The following is a 6,678-nucleotide window of genomic DNA, read 5'->3' as shown; positions in this document are numbered from 1 at the left end:
TTCTTGGCTTTCCAAACCTCCTAATTAATTTCTATATTAGCAGACTCCAGGCTCCTGCAATGTGAGTAGTTCTAGATGCGTGCTTCAGCTGCTGTTTTTAACTGATATCAAGTGTTATCGATCCATGAAGTTAATATTGTTGCTATCAAATCCAATTCAATGACGGGAAGAAAAAACAGGTTGTTTTGATTTGGATTTTTCTATAGAAAGTGGTTTCTGAAACTCACAAAGCTTTTACAATGTTGAGATCTTTCTCTCCTTGGACTTTCTTTTTGCTTGGAAGTTTGTTTTCTGGGACCTATACTAATTTTCGTTTTTATTTTTTTTTAATATATAGGGCCACAAGTAAATTCTTAAAAAGAAAATTTAATGTGGGTGATTTGATAAGCCTGGAGTAAAGCGTGTGATTCAAATACTACTTGCCTTACTAAGAAAGTCAAAAGGAATTCTCCCCAGGGTAGGTTTGGTTATTGTGCTGCCCCCCTCCCAGATGTGATTATTTTAAATTTTGGAAGAGATCAACATGTCCGTTTGGTCTGAGTAGTTGAATAGTACTAGCTATTGCATTTGAAGTCAATTGCTCCTACAGTTATTTATTCTCAGTAAATAAAATGACTTGGACATAAAAAAAATTTGTTGAATAGTAGTAATAATTTCAAACTCAAATACAAAAAATTACTGAATAAATACCCTTTCCACTGAAGTTAAAGGAAATGCTGTTATTTTTTTTTTCTTTGTCAAAATAAGATACTGTAGTTCCTACGTTACTGAAAGTGGATGTGTATTAATCAAGTGGAGGGGTATTGTGGATGGAAATTTTATGAAATTTTGTTTTAGTAACAATTTAGAATTTATTGAGGTAGACCACAAAATTGAGGTATAAAATTTCTATTATCATTTAATTATAACTTGATTATCCAAGTGATTCAAAGTGATTCAAGGAGATTTGCTATAACTGAATCAGCAACTTATTTACAAATTCAAAACCAGCAAGATTCGTACTATCCTTACTACAAGGTTAAGTCAAATTATACACTCAGAGCTATGTACACACATATACAGAGGTTCATGGATCTGAAAACACAAAAGCTGACCTCACCAAAATATCCTTTCTCTCAAGATTAATGGAATATTAATTTTCGATGCATTGACATTTTCAGCAGGCCGTTGTTGAGTCATGAGGTGCCAGCCTCGCCATTATCCTTGTCTTGCATTAGCAGAAGACCCTGAAAGGTGTCCCAGTTCAGGAGGAGATGCTAGTCACAGCCCACTGTGGTCCAGGAGAGCTCAAAGGTTCTTTACTTAGAATTGCTATTTGTATGGTTGCATATGATTGACTTTGGTCAGTATTTGTTACCATGACTCATGTTGGAATAACCATTGTACTTTCTATGAACTTCACAATTCCAATACTTTGCCAATCATACTGTTTTAGTATAATTTCTATGATTCAGGCAGCAGGCGTACCAGGCCATGAGGAGGTGACTGATCATCAGTCCCTTTCTCAGGGGTCCTTTCCCAAGCACTGCAGTTTCAGGTACGCAAAGGGAGAGCTTTAACACTCCAAGTCACTAAGTTTTTAGAGTGGGAATTCTTTCCCCCAGCATACATGACAAACTGGATTAGCAAGTGGCCCAAGGAGGAAGAGAACACACCACTAGAAGTGCAGGGAGTGGAAGTACTGCCAAACGAGTTTTACTTTTACAAATATATAACTTATATTTTCATATACTATTAGCTTATGTTTTAATGTTTACTTCAAGTGTGAAGATTTGGGTCATTAATGCCTGTATAAGTGGTTTATTTCCCTTTGTGTGCATAATTAATCTGAAACTTCTGTGTTTTTAAATTCTAAAAGACTTAATTTAATATAATCTGATGTTTTGTCACAGAGTGGGTATTATGTCTCTTTTCAGTAGCCCTTTATGAACACTGCCTGGGGTGTTAAAGAATGCAAATAGATACTCACCAGCTCAGCTGATTGTCTTCCCTTGAGTTGTATCTGCTTTTATAGTTTTATATTTGGATAACATGTCTCTTTTAATACCCTTTCAGCCTTAGGTTTGGACTCTGTTTTTTAATTTCCTTTTTCTCTTCCCTCCTATTAATTTCTTTTTCTGTCCATCTGCATTCAGAAATTCCAGTATACAAATAAATGAACAAAACAAAAAGCATCAAGGAATTCTCCAAGTTTTAGTCCTACTAAAGCAATGGAAAACCTTTTCTAGCATATTTTACTTAGTTTTGTCTTCCTAATGTTCTAAGCAATGTATCAAGGTTCAACTAAGAATGTCTCTCAGAACTGTAGTAGGAACCAGTTCAGGATGGGCTACTAATGGAAGTTGCTTCTCTGAGAAAAATAACCATCCTGCCATATATGATACTGATTTATATCATTATGGTAGTGACAAAATTGGCTGCAAAGCCATTGTGGAAAAAGAACAAAGCAGTATAGGTGATGTCCCTAGCTCATGTTACCACTCCTCCATTCTTTTCAAAGAAATCTTTGTGTGTTTATTTTCATGCTGTGATGAATGATAGCTGGCACAAAGGAAACCCAGCCAAGGCAATGCATACAAATCAGAGCTATATTATGATGTTCTGCAGCAATGCTTACTAGCAAAGAAAATCCCACAAGTTTTAGATAACTATAAGGAATGTGGGCAGTTCAGTTCCGAATGTTTGCTAAATAGGGTCCATCTGCTTCAAGGGATATCTGTGTCCTGCTCCTCCTCTTGCCCTATTCACACACGATGCACAGCAGTTTTCTGTTTGTTGGGTTGTTGGGTTTTTTTTTCCCCAGATTGAATTCCATAGTTCTCTAATAACACACTGACTGTTCTTTTTTGCTGCTGACTCTTTTAGTCTCATGAGAAACAACTGCTAACAATGACAACATAACTTTTGTATGCTTTTACAGACGATAGTGACCCAATCAGTTGAGGATTGTGGTGAACAAGGCCAGCTAAGGTTTGAACTTCACTTCTGTAAGATCTTAGAAGCTATCGCGTCATATTCACAGGTAGACTCTTTAAAAACACTCTAAATGTCTCTATCATCTCTGAGAAACTTGTAATATTTGCAGTCAACTCATCATGTTAAACTTAATGGATTCAGTTCTCACCTTTCTGTTACTAAACACAAATTAATTTTAGGCTCATGAAATTTGAGAGCTTGAGAAATCCAGAAATCAAGTATCTTTATTTCATATCTCAACAAATATATTTAATGCAATCCACAGATTGTGGTACTATTGACCAATAGACTGTTTACAAAGACTTGTTCTGTATGTTACCTTTTCAAGGGTATTTCAATTTACATGCAGATTGGAGAAAATAAAAGTACCTTTGCAGTCTGTCCCTTACTTCTTAAAGAACAGAAACTAATTTTCTCTTACTGAGCTTTACTTTTACAATGCTTTTTTCTTGTAATTGCAGGGTGTTATTTTTGTCAAAGGGTATTAGTCTCATTTCAAAGGCATACCTTGGAAGAACTACTTTCACAGTAGAAAAGAAAAAAAAAAAGCGTTGCAGGCTTCCTCATGTTTATTAATATGCCATTGCCTGCTTCAGTTGTTGCTTATGGACTCCACTATAACCTGTACTGTATTCTTGGCAAGAATCTAAAGCTAAGGATTGAAAAAAAAATCTGTTAGAGGAAGGCATGAATTTTATTATGAATTTTATATCTTTGAAATTGATGATAATATATTTTGAAGTAAAAGACTAAATGAAATTAGTGGGGGTGTATTTTTTTGGTGATGTGATCATTTGGGGTTTGGGTTTTTTTAGAATTTTGGTCTAAGAAGCATTGTACACTGGAGAACAAAGTACAGGTGACATGGAATGATTAAATTCACTAATACTCTGTTGTCACAGCTTTGTTGAACGCTTGCTGTAAACACGCATTTGCAGGTAGCTATATAGTGATGAAGTTCCAGATGCTAATTGTCTCTGATAAAATTATACATAAAAAGCAAAACAGAGAAGTGAAAGTCTCATTGGGGTTTAATTTCAGTTGAGAAATAAGCGCAGTATATAAAGGCTTTGATTTTATTTAAAATAAATTGGTATTTTTGTTATAGTAAGACATTGTTCTGCCCACATTCCATTTTATGTGATCTTTGATTTCAAAGGCTAACATACTTTTACACTGCCCAGTGTAATTTCATGGCTTTATTTTGGTAGTTCTGTGATATGTCTTATATAAATATTTAAAAATTTGAAATGCACATTTTCAATAATATTCTAATGAAAACTTCAGATACAAAGTTGGAAGAATCTGGTTTCTAGGTTTTATTTGCTGAGGCCTGTCTTTTCTGGTAGTCTTCTGGGACAAAGAGCACAATACAATTTTCAGTTACTTATCTTCTTCTAATAGTCTCTAGGCTTCTGACATAGTCAAAAGTAATTAGGAAATTGAGATAATATCTCAATGACTACCAAATGTATAAAAAGACCTTCTCTAATGTCAGTGTTATCTGCACTTGTTTTCTTGATTAGGCTTACTGCAATTATGACAAAGAAGCTTGGGATGTGATTATTACTTCTGCGTCGAAAATGGTTTTTTTTGGATGACACATTGCCATGCACTTTACCTTTAGGATGTCATTTTTATGACACCTGGAGTGTAATCAAAGTTGCATGTTGTTTCAGGGCATTCAGTATGAAACAGACAGTATGGAAACATAATGAGAAGGATAACAGAGAGCAAATAATGTAGAATGATTTTATTAAATTTTATGTGAAACTTGACAAGATCGGCACTTAGTAGAATAACTTCTGAGAAAACCCATGTGTAGACAAAGATGAAACTTGCTGTGCTTTGTTGTGGTGGTAACAATGATTCAAAGTCCACTAAAATGGATGAACACAGAGGATGAATGGGACAGAGAGGAAAGACTGAGAGGGAAATACATAATATAGTAAAAAAGTAGCTGCATCTGTACTTTTGAAAAGCCTTGGCTGTGTATTTTTTTATAGAATTTTGCAGTCTTGGGCCAGTTACCTTAAACTATGACTTGATATTGATAGTGACTTTAAGAGGTCAGGCACAAAAATGAGACTGTCAATAACTCTTATTTAATAAAATAAGAAAAACAGCTATGATCACCATTAAGGTGTTTCCCTTCTGAGTTGGCACACAGCTGTATTTGATGCTGCCAATGTCTAAAGCCATTCCACAGATCATTTTCTGAAAGCCCATTGAGGATCTCCGTTGTTTTAAGTTTCACATCTTCTACCAACAAAAACTGGGTTCTTATGAGCACCAATTGATATTTGGGAAGTGACAGAAATTGCGGGGAGCAAAGACTAGCAAATATGTTGGGTGCTTGAGAACAGTGATATTGTTATTAGCAAATAACTTCTTCACAGACAAAGCATTGTGGGCTGGTGTGTTGTCTTGCTGTTAACTCATTGTTCAGTCTTGCACACCAAAAATTTCCACCCCTGTGTAGGAAAATATCAGTATTTGAACACTTAGCTTATCTCATTGCATCTGCTCATAGTGAATGAAGTGATCAAGTTGAGCCTTGTCTCACTGTGACAGGTTAGAACATGTTCTATAACCATGTCTTTGTCTCTCCGCTTCCACTCTTGGTTCCTGAACTATATGGTTAGTCTCATTTTTTTATGTGCAGATGTTATGAAATAAAGTTTTAAAGCGTAAGGCTGTAAAATTAGGCACAGTTAAAAATTTGGGTTACAATTTAAATGAGATAAGTGATATAGTTCTCAGTATTATGGTATAAGCTCCACTAATTATGTTATTTTAGATGCACAAATCTACATCTATACTTCATAGGAGCTCAGCTTTTCTGTGAGTTAGATAAGCCTATACGCATTTGAAAAGTTTATGTTGGTATATGTGTATGTAAGTAGAGATATGGAAAACAGGATATTAATGAACATATAATAGAGCAACAAAAATCTACAGATTCATCTCATTCAGAATGGGTTTGAGTGTTCAAATGTTTGTTTAGCTACATAGATTCTGTTGAGTAAAATAAGCTCTAGATTTTTGAACTTTGAAGAGCTTAACATACAAAATAAGCATTATGTAGCTGGCTACTCTTTCCCTCACAGCCCATTTCCTCCCCTCCTTTTTGCTCTGAGTTTTCCCAGCTAAACATGTTGTTTGAAAGTGAGCCTGGCAGGCAGTAATCCAGGTCATCATAATATCACCCAGTCTGGCAAAACAAGAGTGATAAACAAGGGAAAAAAATACCTTTTTGTTGTTATCAAAGTGATACTACAGAAGAGATGAAGAGGCAGCTTGGTTGTGGGACAACAATCCATAATTTACTTTGCAGATGTCTCTGTAATTTAAGCAGCAGGGAGAACAACCGCACAGTTGTAGATGCTCTGGGGAAAGGATGCCCAGAGCCTCATAAATCATGGTAAGGATTAAAAGCAATGAACATTCATCTTCTTAACCTCGTAAAGCAATATTGCAAAGCCAAGGATTACAACTTACTGTGCATGTAATCTTTGTTCAGGGATAAAGCATGTCAATTTTTTAGAAAGCTTCTCTCAATTAACAGTAGCACCTACCTTTTAAAAAAAGACAATTAAAGTGGGTTAAAAATGATTTTAAACAAATTCCTACCGTTAAAGGAATGCTTAACATTTAAAATAAAAAAAAAAAGCAGTAAAAAAAATTAATTCTGGGCTGAAC

General features: G+C 35.0%; 1 protein-coding gene across 1 annotated transcript in view; it reads left to right on the top strand.

Annotated features, from left to right (window-relative positions):
* The first annotated feature begins 2,918 nt into the window (after nucleotides 1–2,918).
* CDH12 (cadherin 12) overlaps nucleotides 2,919–6,678 on the top strand; it is a 360,422-nt gene continuing 356,662 nt past the window's right edge. The window contains exon 1 of the mRNA XM_069853514.1: nucleotides 2,919–3,022. The gene's annotated coding sequence lies outside the window, so the exon portion shown is untranslated. The remainder of the gene's footprint in view (nucleotides 3,023–6,678) is intronic.

The sequence above is a fragment of the Phaenicophaeus curvirostris genome, chromosome 3, assembly GCF_032191515.1.
Source record: "Phaenicophaeus curvirostris isolate KB17595 chromosome 3, BPBGC_Pcur_1.0, whole genome shotgun sequence".
Lineage (NCBI taxonomy): Eukaryota > Metazoa > Chordata > Aves > Cuculiformes > Cuculidae > Phaenicophaeus > Phaenicophaeus curvirostris.
This window is presented reverse-complemented; position numbering and strand designations above follow the sequence as displayed.